The 20,882-nt window shown below is 49.9% G+C and overlaps 1 long non-coding RNA gene across 1 annotated transcript; it reads left to right on the plus strand.

Moving 5' to 3' along the window:
- The first annotated feature begins 670 nt into the window (after positions 1-670).
- On the plus strand, positions 671-6,525 carry LOC118636910. The gene is made up of 3 exons (XR_004960848.1): positions 671-772; positions 5,636-5,720; positions 6,396-6,525. It is a non-coding gene; the product is annotated as an uncharacterized LOC118636910 (long non-coding RNA).
- Positions 6,526-20,882: the final 14,357 nt, after the last annotated feature.

Raw genomic sequence — 20,882 nt, forward strand, 5'->3', positions numbered from 1 at the left:
GTGGGGTGGTCCCCAAGCGAAGAAAGCGCGAGGTCTCCAAGCTGTCTTTGTAGCCGCGACCGCGACGGGCAGCCCCCGCGTGGCTCCCAGACTGCCCTGTCATTACCTAGGGCAGTGCACCGCCCCCTCGCCGCTCACCACCCAAACATTTAGGTAAAAGCGACCGGCACCGCGGGGCACCTCCCCTCTCGGGAGCCAGTCTGTGACCATGACCTGCACGTGCTCTCCTGGCCATGCCCCTGTCCCCGGGCAGAGCAGCACCCCACCCATCCAGAACCAGCTCTTGGAAGGAGGTGTCACCTTCTCCCCGAGTTACTCTTTGTACTGTTTGCTACTCTCTGAGGCAGAAAGAGCTTCCTTATACCTAACTCAATACCCCTTTCTGAAGCTAAAAGCCACATTCCTTTTTTTTTTCCCCCTCCTTAGGGTGTGTATGAGGATGAGAGGTTGATACTTGCCAGTAAAATGTTCCCTTTGTCAGCTGCTGAACAAGGTCCCAACAGATACCTGTTTCCAGAATGCCTTGGACAAGGGTGGAACAATGCTGGTGGGAGGCAAAGAACTGGAGGCCCAGGCTGGCCTTGTGTCCTTTTCCTCCATGGAGTTTTATCAGGATGGATAAATCCAGCCGCTGTGGATTGTTGACTTGTGTACTACAAAACCACGGGAAGATGTCTCTGAAGGAACAACCGAGTTGGCTATAGGACTGAACTGAGCACTGGGGGCACTGGGTCCCAAAGCTGGCCCTGCCACCAACCAGGTGTGATGTGAAGTAAGTCCCCTCCTTATTTGGAGACTCTGTAAAAAGAAGAATTGGTGAGGTACTCTCTAAGGACACCTCCATCTGAGAGGCCAAGAAGAGTGGGAAATAGAGTAGAGACAGGGAACAGTGGAGCCCTGGCGGCCTGGGGAGCACAGAGCGGTGCAGGAGAGAGCAGAGAAGAGTCAAGAATCTGTTTTTGAGCCCTGGCCAGTGTGGCTTGGTTGGTTAGGCCTTGTCCAGTGTCTGAAAGGTTGCCTGTTCAATTCTGGTTGGGGGGTTTCAGCTCCATCCCCAGTAGGGTGTGTGCATGTTTCTCTCTTTCTCTCCCGTCCTCTCTCTCTAAAAATCAACTTAAAAAAAAAAAAAAAATCAAGCTTTTGAGTCACTAAACAAGTTTAACTTGAAAACTGGGAAGCACTTACTCCTCCAGCAGGTGACCCTCCAGGTTCCCAGTGGCTTTCCAAAGCCTTTGGCATACCCGTTTGTGGCCAACAGAGAGACGAGGAATCCTGGGTTGCTGAGCTGTGTCCCCACTGGCCCAGGAAGGAGGGCAGGAGTCAGGGGGAATTCCAGGTCAGTTGGAAAATTACAGAGCCCAGAGACTACACGTGGTATTTTCCAGGCTTGAGGAAAGAGCACTAGGAGCAGGAGGGAGTTGTTCCCCCTCAGAGCAGTAGGAGTCCCCCTCTCCCCTCCCTCATTTTTTGCCAGAGGCCTACATGGCTTTATGCCTTGTGAGCAAACAGCACGGTGTGAGATCTTGGACCCCACCCATCAGCCTGTTCACCTGGATGAGTGCCAGGGCACACCTCCCAAGTGCAGGTGACCCTTCTGTAACAAGGCAGGTGGATGCGCTCTCCAGGCCCTGCCCTGCACAGGGTGCTGTGAAAATGCTTTCTCCCCCTTTTTCTGCTGGCTAAGCCTCCTCGAGTAATAATAATAATAGTTAACTATTACTGATTGTGCCAGGCACTGTTCGAAATGCTTTTCATGTATTTACTCATTTAATCCTTATGACATGCAAGACATGGGGACTCTTTTCAGATAGATGGAGGCAATTCCTCAGGCCAAGCCCTACTCCCCGCCCCCTCACACACACACAGACACACAGTCTCTGGGCTCCAGGAACAAGGCAGGGGCTGCAATCCCTCATTTAGCCGGGCCAGTGACTCCAGAGCCCTGGAGAAAGTCCCAATAACCATAGTACTCCTCACAAGGCTGGGTCATTCTGGGCATGTAAATGCTTCTTTGGGCTTCAGTTCCCTACCATGTCAGTGGTAGGAAAACCATTATGTCCCTTTCCCTTTCTCCCTTCTCCCTCCCTCACCACACACACACACACACACACACACACACACACCCTACTCCCTAGCCACTTCCCATTTATAGGAAATGGGGGATGATGTGAGGAGCAAGGCCATCCTTGGGGAACTGCTAATAGTCTGAATGAATATTGGAGAAACCAAAGATGCTGGCAAAAATGCATTAGCAGCTTCTACTCCCCCCTCCCCCCACGGCCCCTTCCCATTATCCTTGGGCTCAGAGCAAGCATTGTTCTCTTTCTACAGAATAAGATACTTAGCTAGGCTGGTTACCCTGGAAGAAGGCTGAGAAACCATGAGGCACCTGGAGTTCTCTTGATGTTCTCATCTCTTCTTGCCATCTCCACCATCCAAAGGCTGTGGTCCCCTTTGAGGTCTCTTTGCTTCTTCCCCTGCCTGCCTTAGGGTCAGGGGTAAGCAGTCTTTTAAGTATAAAGGCCATTAGCAACCCTGGCCAGTTTGGCTCAGCAGTTGAGCATCGGCGTGTGGACCAGAGAGTCCCGGGTTTGGTTCCCGCTAGGGGCATGTACCACAAAATAAATAAATAAATAAATAAATAATAAATAAATAAATAAATAAAGGCCATCAGCAGGGCCAAATCCTGGCTATAGACTTGGAAGGGGGAGGGATGGCTCCCCTGGACACAATTCCATTGCTGGGATTTCCCTTGTGGAAAAATAATCAGATATGTATATCAAAAGTATGTGCATGATATTCATCCCATCATTCTTCATAATAGTGAAAAATGAGAAACAGTTTAAATATAGAATAATAAACTATTGGCTAAGCAAACTATAGCAAAGCCATATAATGGAACATTATGCTGCCATTAAAAGTGGTGATGTGCCCTGGCCGGTTTGGCTCAGCGGTTAGAGCCTCGGCCCGTGGTCCAGAGAGACCCGGGTTTGGTTATAGTTTGTCCCCAGCCCCGGTTGGGGTTGTGTGGGTGGCAACCAGTCGATGTGTCTCTCTCACATTGATGTTTCTCTCTCTTTCTCTTCCTCTCTATCTGAAGAGGGGGAAAAAAAAGTGGTGATGACACAAGAATTTTAATTGGCTGGGGAACTATTTATGATATATCACCAATGAAAACAACCATCTACAAAATAGTAATCACAGTGGGATATACACTCTTTTATAAAAGTAGTATTATTATAGTCCTGGCTGGTGTGGCTTAGTTGGTTGAAGCATTGTCCTGTGCATCAGAAGGTCAGGGGTTCGATTCCTGGTCAGGGCATGTACGGGAGGCAACCAATCAATGTATCTCTGTCACATTGATGTTTCTCTCTCTCTTCCTCCCTCTCTCTGGAAAAAAAAAAATCAATTAAAAGTAGATACATACTGCCTGGCCAGTAGATGCTCGGTAAATTGAGTGTCATCCCATGGACTGAGAGGTCCCGATTCGATCCCAGTCAGGGCACATGCCCTGGTTGCGGGCTAGATCCCCAGCGGGGGGGTGGGGGGGTGCAGGAGGCAGCCGATTGATGTGTCTCTCTCACATCGATGTTTGTCTCTCTATAAAAAGTCAATACAAAAACAATTAAAAACAAAAAAGTAGTTTTATACTAATATAACGTGATCTCTTGGACTGGATCTTGGAACAGAAAAGGGACATTAGTGGAAAACTGGTGGAAACGGAATAAGAACTGCAGTTTAGTAAAAAGTACTTCACCAGTATTAATTTATCAGTTTTGGTCATTGTACTATGGTTATGTTACAGGTGAAACTAGTTGAAGGGTACATGGGAACTCTTTAAACTTTTCTGTAAATCTAACATCATTATAAAAGTTAAAAAATTTTAATTATATACGTATATACAAAACATATAGTTTATAAAAGGCCACCAGCAGCGCCAAAGAGAGAGAAGAAATTATTTTTAAAAAGGCAGCCCTGGCCAGTGTGGCTCAGTTGCTTGGGCGTCATCCCATGCAACAAAAGGTTTTGGGTTCGACTCCTGGTCAGGGCACATGCCTATGTTTCGGGCTCAATCTCTGCTAGGGGGCTTGCAGGAGGAAGCCAATCAATGTGTTACTCTCATGTCAGTGTTTCTCTTTCTCTCCCCCATCCCTTCCTCTCTTTCTAAAAATCAATATTTTAAAAAAGGAAACATAACTGCCCTGGCCAATGTGGCTAAGTTGGTTGAGTGGCATCCCACGGACCAGGAAGTCATTGGTTCGATCCCTGGTCTGGGCACATGCCTGGGTTTCAGGCTCCATCCCCAGCAGGGGGCATGCAAGAGGCAGCTGAACAATGTTTCTCCTTTTCTCTTCCTCTCTCTCAAAAACAAAGCAACCCAAAACCTAAGATAATCTGAATAAAACATAAACTTAAAAAACAACAAAAAAAGACCTAACCAAAAAGTGACTACTGATTTTCTTTTCTTTTCTTTTTTTTAATTTTTTCTTTATTGCTTTTAGACAAAGAGGAAGGGAGAGGGAGAGATAGAAACACCGATGAGAGAGAACATTGATTGGCCGCCTCCTGCATGCCCCCACTGGGCCCCAGCTGTGTCAATTTGGCCCACAACCTGGGCATGTGCCCTGACTGGGAATCGAACCGGTGACCTCTTGGTGCATGGGTCAACGCTCAACCACTGAGCCACACGGACTGAGCAAATACTAATTTTTCTATTAATGGAAAGGATGATTTTTATTTGGGTGTGGGGAGAGGGCCAAGGTGGTGTGGGGTTGGGGTTGGGGAGCCCTAGGGAAACTTTTCTATATCTCAAAGTTTTCTATATGGATCATAAATTGCCTTTGTGAATAGAAAGAAAAGAATAAGTATTCTTTTTAAAGGGAAAGAATAAAATAAAACAAAGAAAGAGGAATGAGGATCCACCACTGGGCTGCCCCTAGTATGGACTACAACACCGCATTTCTGTCCAGAGAGCTGGGGTAAAGGAGGTCGGGGAGCTGAACAGGAGAACCCCAGCCCCCTCAGAGCCTCCTTACGCGAGACGTTTCGAATGGTTCCCGCGAAGAAATAAGATGCAGCAGAGTGAGAGAAGGGGAAGAAGGAACTGGAGGGTTATACGCACACACACCTGGCCATATTGCCACCGTCACCCAACACTCCATGGGCACAGAAGAGGAATTGAAACCGCTGAAGGAAGAACTGGCCAGCCGCATCTTCCCTCTCAAACCCCAAGCTTGGGAAGGACCATGGCCTCTAGTTCCCGAGGTTGCCAGGGTTCCCCTGACTGCCATTGCTAGAAGGTGGAACCTTAGAATTGCTGGTGAATGCAGCCCCTCATGACACAGCTGGGGACAGTCCAATCTGCATGGTGCCCCATACAGGGAAGTTTTAAAACAACAACAAACACCCTCTAGGGTACATCCTTCGGGAAACTTCCTCTGACCAGGGAAAACAGAAATCCTTCCACAAAGAGAACATTCCCCTGGCTTGAAACTTCCTTCTGAGCCTTCCCCCTGGCTCCACCCAGGTCCATGGGGAATGGGGGAGAGATCAAAACTGCCCCCAGGAGCAGAGGGATCCGGCTGAGCAGAAAGCTGGGGTCTCTGCTCATGGAAAGATGTTGACTTTTCTACAGGCAACATCCAAGTCAATGGAAACAAGGAATGGCTCCAGAGGGCCAACCTAGACCGAGGAGAGAGTCACGGGGAGCCAGACCATAGGTGAGTTCGCTAAAGGACAGGTCCCAAGCAGCTTTATTTATTTATTTATTTATTTTTAAAAGACATGAAGGAACTTTGTTTTTTATTTATTTATTTTTTTTATCCTCACCCGAGGACATTTTTCCATTTTTTATTCAGATAGAGCGGGAGGGAGAGAGAGGAACAGAGAGAGAGAGAGAAACATCGACGTGAAAGGGACACATCGAGTGGCTGCCACCCGCACAACCGACCAGGGTCGGGGACAAACTTCAACCGAGGTACATGCCCTTAGCGGGAACCGAACCCGGGTCTCTCAGTACCGCAGGCCGACGCAAAGCAGCTTTAAACAGATTCAGTGTGAGGGGCAGGGGGGCTCTGCAGCTCTCTCAGGCACCAGGTAAGGGGTGAGCCTGGATGAGCACAGTAGTCCTTTCCAGCTCTGAGAGTAATGGAACTCACCCCTCTCCTCTCAGAGGCTGAAACTGTGTCTGGTAGTCCCCCATATTTGGGGGGGGCGGGTTATCAGCAGAATGCTCTGAGTCCAGGAAGCCTAGTTCCAAGGCTAGAACTGGAGCTGCTCAGTTTTAGAAATTAAAGTAACTGGACAGATTGGGACTGGGGTTAGATGCTTGATGGGATTTGTGTCTGGGCAGTAAGGCGGAGGCAAAGATGGTAATGTTGTCCCTTACCTTTAAGATTTCAGGAGTGAACCAGATAATCTCCCTCCAAGTCACTAAACGGTAAAGACACCTAGTTAACTGGGCGAGGCTGTGAAATGCCTGGAGCAAGGAGGTGATTACTTCGCTGTGAATACCTGGAATTCTACTCTGGAGCTCAGATGCCTGAGGGGCTAACTCCAGGTGAGTTGAGAATGGGGAGGGACAGCCAAAGGCGACAGAGCTGCAGCTCCACACTTCCAGGGAGATCTTTCACCAGCTGGTCAGTGAGATGCTATGTGCTGTAGTAGAAAAAGGTCTCTGGGGCCAGACAGACCCAGTGCCACTTACTATGCATCCAGTCATTCAGTTCTCACTCGACATTTAGTAAGTAACACTTACGAATCCGGTTTGATGCTAGGATATGGTAACCTTATGCCTGCAAGTAAGTCATTTAACCTCTGAGTCTCCATTTTTATGCAGAGCCCTGGCCAGGTAGCTGGGTTGGTGGAAGCAGTGCCCTGATGCACCCAGGTTGTGGTTCAATCCCTGGTCAGGGCACGTACAACCAGTGTGGCTCAGTGGTTGAGCATTGACCCCTGCACCAAAAGGTTGCCAGTTCAATTCCTGATCAGGGCACATGCCCAGGTTGTGGACCAAATCCCCAGTGGGGGGCATGCAGGAGGCAGCCAATCGATGTTCTCTCTCTCATCAAGGTTTCTATCTCTCTCTCCCTCTCCCTTCCTCTCTCTCTAAAATCAATAAAGAAAAAAAAATTTTTAAGAAAAGTTTTTAAAAATAAATAAAAAGAAGTAACAGTGAATACATAAATAATTGGAACATCAACTCAATGTTTCTCTCTCGCCCCCTTTCTCTCTCTCTAACCAATAAATAAAAATTTTTAAATTTATGCATAAAGCTTATTGGGAATAATGCATGCTATTGTGTAAGTAGTGTACCTAGAGGAGAACTCAGTGCATATTTGTTCATTCTGTCCTGTGTACAAAATCCTAAATGAGATGCAGAAGGACATGCGAGGTACATCCTCTGTCCTCATGGAAGTTACGGTCTTCTCGGAGAAATAGCAAGTGGTGCAAAAATATTATTCAGCAACATGTCAGCAAGTGCAAGTTCTCAAGGCTCTGAACCAACTCCAGAGGTCTCACACGATTGGATTTCAGTGGGATAAACCCCGGGATGCAGGACAAAGCGGGGAAGTTGTGAACTGAGTGTTTGAGGCTGGTGACAGTGAATGATAATTACTTGTTTCTGTGCTGTACTTAACGGCTTACAAAGCACTTTCACAGATATCATCAGGCTTGATTCTCAAAGTCCCTCAAAGGTAGGCAGGTGCCGCCTCCTTGGGCAGATGGGGAAACTGGGGTCGAGTAACTTGCCCGCGATGGCAGAGCTGAAGCAAATGAGAGCCCTGGCATCCTGCGCGGCAGCAGAGGCCAAGGCTCGGCTCTCACTAAGTCGGCGCTGCACCTTGGCGGGGTGTTCCCACAGTTGCAGGCCCAGACAGAGCCCAGATCAGGAGGCAGAGGAGCTGAAAGGGGATTTGGTTGCCGGCTGTGACTGCACAGTCTTCAGAGTGGGAAAAATAGAGGGGTCAAGTGAGGGGCAGGAGTGTGCAAGGGAAGAGGCACAAGGTTTTGTTCCCATTTTTCCTGTGTGGCTGGCTTAGGCTGTGAGGCAGGAATACAAGGAGGATGCGTCTGCTATACCCATCATCAAGGGCTCTCACCCGATTTACTCCACCAGATGCAAGGAGGGCCAAACAAGAAGGAAAACACTAAAATTGCAGCAAGAAGGAATGGGAGTCAGACTAGAGAAGGGACTTCCCTGGGCATCTGAGATAAGATGTAAAATCTCTAACCTCCTTTCCCGAAGTGCTCCCTCCTTCCCAAGCTCTTGGAGTCCAGTGCAATACAGCCCAGGGATAAGGGATGGGTGAGGTGACGTGTGGCAGACCCCGCCCCATCTTGGGGATCCGATGTTGAGGATCCTGCAGGCTGGCTGCTTTTCCCATTCTAGAGGGATGGTCTGAATGTGCCAGGGGTTGTGGGGGATGGGCTGGGGTTGGAGTGACTTTTGGCAGGATTTACTGTACCTGGACCTATGTGTGTGTGTCTGAGGGTGAGGGGAGCTGATACTAATTTAAGTGGCTATAAAGCCATTCTCACGGTCCTGATGCAATGCTCAAGATAATAAGCAAGTGAGTAATTAGTAATTAGATTGTGAACTAACCTCTTGCCTCCGGGTATGGTACCACTTTTTCACAATCCGTCCGCAGGCCTGCGGGAAAGAGAGGACAGGGCTGAGTCCAGGGATCTGGGCAGGACCACCAGCGCCAGACTCTGGAGGAGCAGAAGGATTGGGGGGGGCACACATCCATCTGGGCTCCAAGGCCAGGAATGGGAGGGAGAACAAGCCACAAAATCTATATCCTAGATTTTGTTTGTTTTGTTTTATTCTTTTTTTTTTTTATTATTATTCCTCACCCAAGGATATTTTCCCACCTATTATCAGATAGAGTAGGAGAGGGAGAGGGAGACAGAGACAGAAACATCGATGTGATAGAGCCACATCAACTGTTGCCTCCCGCACGACCTGACCAAGCCCGGACAAACCGCTACCAAGGCACGTGCTCTTGACTGGAATCGAACCCTCGACTCATTGGTCCACGGGCCGATGCTCTACCGCTGAGCCAAACCTGCCAGGGCTATTTTGTTTTATTCTTAATTAATTTCAGAGTCCCTCTCAGGGCTGCCATGTCCAGTTGCACGTTAGTGCCTGAGCACCATCTCGCCATGTGCCCAGAAGATGCCGCCTTCCTTCGGTGAGAACTGAAGAGACAGAACACCAAGACATCCATCCCCCACCTGTCCAGAGCAGGCAACAGCAGCGAGCAAGCCCACCCCAGGTTAGAAGGTGCATGGAGAGGACACACAGAGGCCTGCGGTCTGCTTTTGGAGGGTCAGGCAAAGTTCTCCCTCCTCCTCCCTCCTCTTGTCAGTGACAGCCCCCAACACTCCTCCCGTTTGCATATTTCCCCCTACATTTTTACTTCTTCCCCAACCCCAGTTACTCTGTACTGTTGAACTCCATTGTTTCCTAGACTTTATTTGTATTTTCTTTTCTTAATTAACGTCAGAGTGCCTCCCAGGGCTGCCATGAACAGTGTTATTCACTGCACAAGCACAGCTAGGAACGGCTCGTGGCTGTACCTACCTTTTTCTAATAGCATAAAAGTGCTGGATGGGCCCTGGCCGGTTTGGCTCAGCGGTTAGAGCGCCGGCCCACGGACCAGAGAGTCCCGGTTCGGTTCCCGCTAAGGGCACGTACCTCGGTTGCAGTTTGTCCCCGGCCCCGGTTGGGGTCGTGTGGGTGGCAACCACTCGATGTGTCTCTCTCCCATCGATGTTTCTCTCTCTCTCTCTTCCTCCCGCTCTATCTGAAGATAAATGAAAAAGTGTCCTCAGGTAAGGATAAAAAAAAAAAAAGCTGGATGGACTGGCAGTAGTCCTAGCGCCTTTGGTGGACCAGACACTGTGCCCAGCCCTGAGAAGTGCTTCCTGTCTCTCCCTTCCTCCACTCTGTTCACTCTTCTCCTCCTATCCCCCTTTTCATCCTGTGCCCTCACCCACAATACACTCTCTGGAGACTCGGTCGTGTGCAAAGGTCATGGACTCTGAAGTTACACAGACTTGGGCCACTGACCCACTCTGCCCTCTCCACTGGTAAACGTGGGGAGAAGACGGAACCGTGTTGAGCCTAGATTGCCCTCAGTAAAGTGGGGGTATAGCTGCCATCCCGCAGGGCTGTGTGAGAGTCGGAGCGTCTTAGTCTAGTGCCTGACACAGCGCAGTAACGATGACTGTCCCGGTTCCTTCCCACCCCTGCCTCCCACCGCCTGCTCAGGGTCTGTCCCATCACCCTGCCAGTCTGCGCCTGGGTACCTAGTCCACAAACACAGGAGCTCCTTGCAGGTAAATAGCATCACTTGCAAAGCAGTTGCACAGCCAACTCGCATCTGCCTCTGCCGCTGTGAGAGGCGGGCAGGAAAGGTACCAGACTTACCAAGGGCCGTGCGGCTACCGAGTGGCAGAGCCGGATTAGAACTCAAGCCCATTACCTATGTGCTGAGCTCCCCAGGTGTCATGGGGGGGGGGCGGTTCTAGAACTTCACTGACACCTTCCAGGAATAAAAGAGGGGAGAGGCAGGTGACACCTGAAGTGCGCACATTTAACACCTGCCCAGCCCCCTCCCAGCCCTGAGCAGACGCCAGCAGAGGAGAGACAAGAACCAGGAGGAGCTGTCACACTGGCCTCGGCGGGAAGCAGACCACTATCTTCATCTAACTGCTGGGCTGACACAGGAAGGCTGGACCCTGTCGGAGAGATGCTGAGATCAGACCACAAGCAGGGCATAGTGGGAGCCTGTGATAGCATATCCAAGGCCTTCCTCTCCTCAGTCACATCTAGATTGTCTGTAACGTCTCAGCGATAGAGGCCTCCAGCCCCTCTCTGCGTGGGCCACGCAGGGCTGTTTATCTCAGACTCACTCAGTCACTTTGGGTCTGTCTCACTGTTAGTATAATGGGTAGGCTCACTGTCCACTGGGTCAGCGTGGGCACAAAGATCATAGCTCATTCCTCCGAACATCCCTTCCTGGGCTCTATGGTTTCAAAGTGGTTTCCTGTACATCATGTCATTTGGTCCTCCCGATGACATTGGGAGACAGGTGTTATTAAAGGAGGGAAATGTAAACTCAGAAAAGTAGGAAGTGACTAGCTTGGGCCACATGGCCACTCAGTGTTGGAGCCTAGCCTTGACCTCTAGGCCTCTGGCCATGTCTGATTCTAAGTGAGGTGACCCAAGGGGACAGAGGCTGCTGGGTGCTAAGACCTGAGCACACAGAAGACAGGACCGTGTCTGCTCTCTGAGAAGTCTTTGGTAAAAAGGGCCTTTTCTTCCTTAGAGGGAGTGGGACAGTGGTGGGCCCTTGGCCCCACTCCCCAGACTTCCCAGAGGTTGTGGAGGAAGGACCTGGAGAAGGAAGCAGGCGTTGGTTGCAATGGCACGCCCCCAGCTTGGGACAGCAGCCCGTGGCCCCTCCTGCTCCCAGCTTCCTGTTCATCCCCAGCACCCTGGCTTTGTATTCCTTCTCTCTGCACCCCAGAGACTGTTGTACACACATCCCCACCCCCGAGTCCACACAGCTGCCTCGGGGGATCTCCTGGGCTCCACTGGCCAGCACAAGGTGATTATAAGCTCCCCAGAGAGACAGGTCTGTCATTAGGATCAGCCAGCAGCCAGCTCTCCTGTTCTTTTCTGACAACTTTCTGCCGGGGCTCTTGCAGGCTTCCCCTGCAGGGCCTGCAGTGTGGACACGGAGCAGCCTCTGGGAGCAGGGAGGGCGCCTCGGGCTCCTCCACTGGGTGGGTTGGCTTTGTCTTTGAGAGCTGATGTCCCAGGGAGGTTAAGCTTTTAACTACTCCACCTCCCACCTTCCAGAAGAAACTAAGGGAAAGGGAAGTAAGGTGAGCCACAACAGGGCATGGGGCTCCTGTGGTACAGCACTTTGGGGGCCCCTTTCCCCAAAGGGCTTGGCGGGTGCAGCTCCTCTCAGTCTCTCTCTGGACTCCGGGAGGCTAGCACTGCACCTATGGCCGGGTGAGCCGGCCTCCCAGGGCATGCAGCTTAAGCCTCAGGGACCAGTCCTGGAGGCCCCGCTTCCTCCTTGCCACCAAACAGCCTCCTGGACAAGCCCTTCCGCTTGTTAGAATCAGCCAGGAATCTGCACACTTCTTCTGTAAAGCGCCAAATAGTAAACATTTTAGGGGCACGCAGTCTCTGTCCCAGCTACTGAACTCGGCCCTTGTAACACAGAGGCAGCGCGTTCCCAAGGACGAGTGGGCGTGGCTGTGCTCCAATACAACTTTATGGATGGACCCTGAAATTTGAATTTCATACAACTTCACATAGCATGAAATAGGCTTCTTTTGATTTTTTTTTCCCCAACCCCTTAAACATGTGAAAACCCGTCCCACTCAATGGGCCACGTGAAAACCCCGGTGGCCTGGATTTGGCCTGCGGGTGGCAGTTTTCTGTGTACCTCTGCATCTCAGTAGCCTTGTGTGTTGGCCTCCTTAAATAAGAAGGCCGATGACGTGGATTAGAGGGGCGGAGATGAGACTGGCGTGTAACAGCGGCCAGGCTCTATTTTACTCTCTTTGGCTAACCCTGGGGATTCACTGTTTAAACCAGAGCTTCTTCCATATCTATGTGGTGCTTCCGCATAATTCCCTCATTCTCCCCACAGTCTTGTGAAGCCCACGGCAGCACTGCTGTTTGACATCTGCGGGAAATAAGTGCAGAGAGGTAGAACCACTCCTCTGTGCTACACAGTTAACATCTGGCGAAGCTAAAGTCCAAACCTAGCCTCAGTCCTCTGGGCTCTGTGGCCAGAATTCTGCTCCGTGCAACCCGAGGGGGAGCATTAGCATCCACACAGTTCTGGGCCAGCCCCTCCCAGATGCTGTGGATACACCGGTAAATGGAACAGACAAGGTCCTTACGTCTTTTGCTGTTCTTGTTGATAATCCTCACTCCAGGTTATTTTTCCATTGATTTTTAGATAGAATGGAAGGGAGAGAGGGAGGGAAGGAGAAAGAAAGGTCGATGTGAGAGAGACACACTGATTGGTTGCCTCCTGCACAACCCCGACCAGGACCTGGGATTGAACCTGAGACGCAGGTACATGCCCTTGACTGGAATCAAACCTGAGACCTGATGCTCTAATTGCTGAGCCAAACCGGCCAGGGCTGGGGCCTACATGTTGAAGTATACATTTTAGAAGGGGAACCACACTCATAACTAAATCACTTCCCATGGCTATGAAGGAAGAAAACAAGATGATGACTTGGAGGGCCTGTGGGAGGGACTGTGGGAAGTCCAGAAAGAAAGGACCCTCTGAGGAGCTGACATTTGAGCTGGATCATGAAAAGTAAGTGACATGATCTAATTTATGTTTTTAAAGATTACTGTAGGCTCTGGCTGGGTAGCTCAGTTGGTTGGAGCGCCATCCCAGTATGCCAAGGTTGTGTGCTCCGCGTATGGGGCACGTACATGAATCAACCAAGGAATGCATGAATAGGTGGAACTACAAACTGATGTTTCTCTCTCTCTCTAAACCAATGAAAACATTTTAATAAAATAAAATAAAGATCACTTTTGGAGGTATAAATCTGGCAGAGAGGAGGATCAATAGACCCAGTGAAAAAAGTGATGTTGGGCAGAAAGAAGTTTGGAACGGAATAGGACATTTTCTGTGACCACTAGTGGGGCACAGAGGGCCCTGAATGCGTTGGGGAGGACCCCTTCTGATTGGTCACATGCAAGGGGAATTCTGTCTCCATCTTCCTTCCCTTATCTGCCTACAGCCACCCCCTCCCTGGGGGGAGCAAGCCCTCTGAGACCCAAAGGGCCATGGGAGAGAGAACTGGCAGAGTGAGAAGCCCAAGGCATTTGGGTGGGAGTGGCCTGCTGCTCCCTGTCCTCCCTTCAAAGCCCAGGGGCTCTTCCCAGCCACATCTCCAGCCCCAGCCTGGACCTGGGAGGTGTCAGAGGCAGGATGAATAGATGAGAACAGGAAACGGGGTGTCAAGAGCTGCGATCTCCCTCTCTTCCAGAGGAGAGACCCAAAAGGGAGGCAGTCCTTGTTCAAAAGAAACAAGAGTGGGAATAAGGAAAGGAGGGTTCTATTTCTCTTTTTCTAGTGGCCTACAGCTGGAGAAAGTTCCATGATAAGATCAGAAGGTTAAATATCTTTGTTGGATCCAAGGTGAGGCTGGGAGGAGGGCAGTTGCTGGGCCAGGCCATTTCTGGAAGGCACTGGAGGTACCAAGGACTTTGACTGCTTGGGGTTTAGAACTTGAAGGGAGGGTTGGGTTTATGGACAGTTTGCATGTGTTGGAGGGGAAGGCATCCTACCCAGCACACCACAGTAACCATGCTCAAAAGGGATGCCCACTGTTCATCTCAGGCCTTTCATAAAGCCAGGAGAAGCTCATTCTGAATGTAGAAAAGCCAAGTGGTAGTGGACCTGGTGGTAGTGGACTCCTAGGGGCTGACCCGGGGTTGCCTTGTCCTGGGTGCTTCGAGGCGAACACCTGTGCTGCAGAGAGGACGCCTGCATCTCATCCAGCCACAGCTGAGCCCAACCTCCCCACCTTTGCTCAAATCCTCCCCATTACTCTCAGGCCAGTTAAGCGCTACCTTTAAACCAGCCTCCCGAGGTCTCTCCTGATTAGCCCATTCTAACAGAGAGGGAAGGGAGGAAGGAAACAGGCATTTATTCAGGGGCTACTGCGAGTGAAGAGCTTTCTATATTCTGTTTTATGTATTCCTTATGAATTTCATGAGAAAGATATTTATCTTCATTTTATAGATCAGGAAGAGGTGGAGTCTCAGAGAGATTTAAGTGCCTTGCCCAGAACACACAGCTAACAAGTAGTGGAGGCAGGATTTGAATCAGGTCTGCTTCCAAAGCCCCCGCGTTCCTGTGACCCCCTTGTGTGTCACATCACGTTGCCATATGCTACTTGTCGATTGCTGTCATTCCCTTTCACCTGTTCATTGAACCTACCTGTTGCGTCTACATACAATCTTGCTGTCCTGTCGTCCCGGCTGCTTAATGCTAATGATGACCATGTGTCTGTTGATCATCCTTTCTTCCGATGGCACCTTGATTTTTGCTTGCTGGTTGAAGGTAACCATTGTCATCCACTGTCACTCTCTCCTCTTCCCTCACCCCCACCTGGACAGAAGTACCATAGCAGACTGTCCTCAGTGACTGTCAAGGAACACAGACTGAGGGTCCACTGTGTGCCCATATGTTAGCGACTATGTTGTCGCCAGATAAAGAGACCACTTGACGTTCACATAAAACCTGGACACGATTGTCTATAGCAGCCTTAGGTGTAATCGCCCCAAAGTGAAAACAACCTACATGTCCTTCGACAGGTGAACAGTTCAATAAACTCTGGTCCTAACATACTGCGAGTGACTACCCACCAACAAAAAGGCAAGAACTACTGCTACACAGAACAACTTGGAATTATGCTGAGAGAATACCCAAACCCAAAGAATCGTGTGCTATCTGATTCCCTGTATGAAACATTCTTGAAAGAAAACTTCAGAAAAGGAGCACAGAATAGCGCTTGCCAAGGAATAGCGATGTTGTAACTCTTCCCTGCAGTGTTGTAACTGTTCAGAGTTGGGGTTGTGACAGCTCAGACATGAACAGGTGATACCATCATACAGCCCTAGATACACGTGAGCATGCAGGCAAATAGAAAGGAATCAGAAACCGCAATCAGATTGGGGGGCTGTATCTTGAGTCAACATTCTGGCTGTTGTGACATCGTAGTGTAGTTTTGCAAAATGTTGCTACAGAGGAAAACTGGGCAAAGTGCACAAGGGATCTCTCTGTATTATTATTATTATTATTATTATTATTTTAACTACATGTGAATTTACAATGATCTCAATCAAAAATTCAATTAAGAAAAAAAAAGACTTAAGAGATCTCCTGTCTTCAGGGGCTTATAGTCTCTACTGTGTTCCTGTTTCTTTTCTCTGCTTTTTTTTCTATCCTCACCTGAGGACATTTTGGCATTCATCTTCAGACAGAGTGGGAGGGAGAGAGGGAGGAAGAGAGAGAGAGAGAGAGACATTGATGTGAGAGAGACACATCGACTGGCTGCCACCCACAGGACCCCAACTGGGGCCGGGGACAAACCGCAACGGGGGTACGTGCCCTTAGTGGGAACCGAACCCGGGACTCTCTGGTCCACAGGCCGACGCTCTAACCATTGAGAAAACTGGCCAGAGCTTCTCTGCTTCTTGATCTAACTCCAGGCTGAATGTAGTTGAGGCAGAGAAAATGACTGTCCTCAGGGAAGAAATTGCTGAATGGACACCGAAGGACCATACATTCGAATGAACCTCCATTCCTCTTCCTGATCTCCCAATCCCAATCTCCTCAACTGTGGCACTTTTTACAGGAGAATCGGGAGGTGGGGGGAGGCGCTTAGAACCTTGGAGTAGCCCTGAGCTCAGGGGTCAGAGAAGCACCAGAGAAAAGACCCCTCCCTCCAGCTGACCGGCGCTGGGTCCCTGTGGGTACTGCGGAGCCTGCTGAGCCATGGGGGCGAGTTCTCTCTCCTCTCTGTCTCTCTGTCTCTCCCCCTCCAACAGTGGAAAGAGGAAAGGTGCCGGTAACCCTCACATCATCCTGGAATCTGCTTCACCAGTAACTTTTCTAGGGAAGCAGCCCAGCTGTTTCCTGCCCCCATAAACGCTCCCTCTGGCCCCCCTCACATGTAGTCCCTCTTGAAACTATTTTCTAAAGCCACCTCCCAGGGACTGTGTTCGCTGAGGGAGGCCCTGGGGGAGAGGGAGGTTTTGCAGCCCTGTCCCAGGACCTCAGCCAATGTCCCCCGCCTCCCCACTGTGTCTCAGCCCCCCTCCAGCCAAACTTGAGGCAGCCGGCTCTGTCCCCAGCAGCTGTACACAGCAGGGGTGGGACAGCCACACTCCCCCTCACTCCCAGGCAGCAGCTGAGGGGCTGTGAATAAACAACCCGCCTTCCCCAGGGGCCTTTGTGACACACAGCCTGTACCACCCAACCTCATCCTGTCCTTGGGTTTTCTCAGCATCCATGTCACAGCAGTGCCCAGGGGCAGGTTGGCAGGCTCCTGCTAGAGGGACAGAACCCGGCTCTCTGCGGAGCGGCTGGGCACTCCCGGGAAAGGAGAGGAGCAGGAGCAGCTGCTGTCTTTCTTGCCCTTCCCATGACACCCACGACCAGGGGGCACCAGGCGCATGGGCTTCCCAGCTCAGCGGAGAAACTATTTCCTTTCATAAAGAGGCATGTAATTAGCGGGGGAAATGGGAGACCCAGCGAGTGAACACGGTCTTTGGCAACGTTGACGAAAGGGGTTCCAGAGACAGGAGAAGCTCCCCCGCCCAGCCTCCCCCTCTCCAAAGCACACAAACACTTGGTAACCTGCCTGTTTCTCTCATTCGTATACACAAACAGGCCACACTCAGAAAAGCCACACTAGCCCTGCCAGGTGGCTCAGTTGGTTGGCGCATCGTCCGGTACACCAAAGGGTTGCAGGTTCAATCCCCAATCGGCACATACCTAGGTTGGGGATTTGGTCTCTCAGTAGGGGTGCATGTGGGAGGCAACCAATTGATGCTTCTCTCTCACATCTATGTTTCTCTCTCTAAAAGTCAGTTAAAAAACAAACAAACATATCCTCAGATGAGGCTTTAAAAAAATCCTGCTATAAAAAAAGAAAGAAAGAAACACCAGGTAACTTAGCATAGATGGAACAGCTTGGAAATCTTGTTGAATGAGGAGCAGGACCCCCCTAGCCATGAGCCACTTCCTAGAGGAACTAGCTTGGCATCCTTCTTTCCCAACTTCAAGTTTCAAGTTCACTTCCCATTCACCACCAGCCATCTCCCCTCCTCCAAGACTGAGTGCTCACAGGTCTGTCCTAGGCTGGCAATGGGGCTCTGTCCACCTGGGTGTGGGTGTAAATTCCAGGCCTTCCCTGACCACGCCTCCCTCCTTCACAGGACTCCACTGCAGCCTAAAGGGGGGCTCCATGGGAGTTCACACCACTCTCCACCCCTCCCCCTCCCCCTCCACATGATCATAGTTCTATTTTCTAGGCAAAGCTCTCTATTCAATGTTTCATGAGAGAGTCCTGGCCCGTTTGGTTCAACCGTTAGAGTGTTGGCCTGTGGACCAAAGAGTCTCGGGTTTGATTCCGGTCAGGGGCATGTGCCTCAGTTGCGGTTCAGTCCCGGCCCTGGTCGAGGTCGTGCGGGAGGCAACCAGTAGATGTGTCCCTCTCACATCAATGTTTCTCTCTCTCTCTCTCTCTCTCTCTCCCTCCTTCCCACTCTATCTGAAAATAAATAGAAAAATATCCTCGGGAAAGGATTAAAAAAATAAAATAAAATAAATAAATAAATAAATAAATAAATAAATAAATAAATGAATAAATACATGACTAAATGTATGTTTCATGAGGGATGCTAGTTATCTATAGTTTCCACCAGGCACTACCCCCCACCACCTACCCAGGGAGATCTGACCAGCCAAGAGAATGCTGTTCTGAGGCAGGCCTGGTCTGTGCCCTTCCCCACGCCTGGCTCTGTCCACAAATACCAAAATGTGCATAAGAAGCCTGTTGCTTGCCAGCTGTTTCACAGGACAAGTGTAAATAAACAGAGCCTGAGGCAAGGCACTTGGAGAGGCACAGAGGAGAGAGCAGCCAGAAGCACTAACGCGTTGGCTGGGTGGTTCCCAACCCTTCTTCCCATCCCCTTATTTACCTAGATTGCACCATCATCCCATCCTCAAGACAAAACAGCCAGAGAAATGTAATTTTCCCCGGCAACAAGAATGAAAGGCTCTGTGGTTCAGCAGCAAGGCTACTCCTTGCTGATGCTATGGAGGCCTTGTTAACTTCTCATCCCCGGGGGCAATGACTACTGGGAGGCCTCTTGCTAGGCAGTTTCACTTTTGATCCTCACAGCTCTGAGCAGCGCATGTTACTGACTTAGTGACAGTCGGGGAGGGAGCCTCTAGCCAAGGGGCCTGGCTGGTTAGTGGAGCACCAGAGCTCAAAGCCAGGTCCGTGACCTTCTGAGAAGAGTTTATTGGTGGTTGGTTTTTTTCATCATATCTCTCTTTCCATCTAATTTTGGTCAATTCACTGCTCCCCCTGCCCCCCCCCCCCCCCCCATGCTTCTGCTAGAGGCTGGACGTTCTGGGAAGCCAGTGAAAGGAGCCAAGATGCAATTGATCAGTGTCAATAGAAAGGTTACAGCATGTTGTGGTTATCGGGCTGTGGGATCTGGGGCTCATGGTTTAACTGTCTCTAGACCTCAATTTTTTTTTCTGTGACTGGGTATCATGATATTCCCTGTGTCTCATGGAACTGTTGTGAGGATTCAGTGGTAGAAGGCATGGTAAATGTTCAAGATGACTCCTCAAACTCAAGCACTCAAAAACGGAAGCTACCGTTACTATGAAGACCATGTTGGAAGTACAAGTTCGCCAAAATGAGTTATCCGGGGTGACACGTAGATCATTAAAGGAGGCTATGTTCCCTTTGCTCCAGTCTTAACGTGAACATCTGGGGCTTGTCAGGCATGTTCAGGGTCCAGTTGTTTTTCCTTAAAGAGAATGACAAGAAAAACAAAACCAAACCCCGAATCAAGGCCTGAATCTGTGATAAGTTCCATAGCAGGCAGGATTCTTATCTTAAGCCACAGGATAACAAGCAGAAGCACTGGATGAGGTGTGCGACCGTGAGAAACGGGGCAGTGGTACCTCTGGTGACTCCTGCACAGGGATGAAGCATCCGAGAGTGAAGAGAATTACTTCCAGAAAAGGCAAAGAAGGAGCCTACCATAGCAGTCAAGTGGTGCCGCTGCGCCCAACGGACAGGCGCAATGCCAGGTCTGTCTCAATAACATCACCTGGGCCAAGTCACCTTTTCCAATGTGAAGAAAGGGTGAGGATTTGGTCCAGCTGATCCTTTGGCATGAGATAAACCAGCAGTGATGCTCCAGCCTTAGTGTGCGTGGAACCAGCTGGAAAACTTGTTAAACCCAAACTGTTGGGCCCCACCCTCAGGGTCTCGGATCCACTAGGTCTGGGATGGGGCCGAAGAGAATGCATTTTGAACAAAATGTATCCAACGCAAACCTTAATACCTTGCTTTCTAATACACAGAACAGTTGCATTTAATGATTAGCTTTGTATCACGTTGATGAGAAAATGACGTGCATTCTCAGTTAAGAATTTTATATTGAAAACAGAAAGCAAACAACACACCACAAATCAATCTCTTTGGAAAGGCTGATGGACATACACCAGAACTGACGTGGCCTGTCAGGGGAGCAGAGAACGGGGCCTGGAGAAGCAGGACCCCTTACGCCACAGGCTGGTCCCTCGCCATTGAATGCTTTGGTGCGGAGAACCCGCCTGTGTGCAAACCAGCCAGCATTCCGACTCTCCGAAAATGTGTGAAAGCCAAGCCCCTGGAAAGAAGGCTATCCTAGTTTTTAGCTAAGTTTTCTTTAAATATCACACTGTTAAGAGGGAACAAGCAGTTCTCACGACCTTAAATGCTGACACTTATCTAATGAAGGGGAAGCATGTGCTACGCCCATTAATACAACTCACTGATGGTAATTGGGTTGAGAAAAGTGAAAACTTGATTATAGCCAAGTGACCAGCTTTATCTCCTTAAGCAAGATTACATGACAAGAGGGACTTTGGCTTCTGGGAGTTATCTTATCTGTATAAGAAGCACACAGGATGCTCTTAAAAAATCAGATGGAAGAGAGGATTTCAAGATAACAGGCTCCTGACCAGAATTTCAGTATTTCTCTAGTCTGGCCGTTACTCAACTTACATAAATCAAAC

This window comes from Molossus molossus, unplaced genomic scaffold (genome assembly GCF_014108415.1).
Source record: "Molossus molossus isolate mMolMol1 unplaced genomic scaffold, mMolMol1.p scaffold_m16_p_20, whole genome shotgun sequence".
Classification (NCBI taxonomy): Eukaryota; Metazoa; Chordata; class Mammalia; order Chiroptera; family Molossidae; genus Molossus; species Molossus molossus.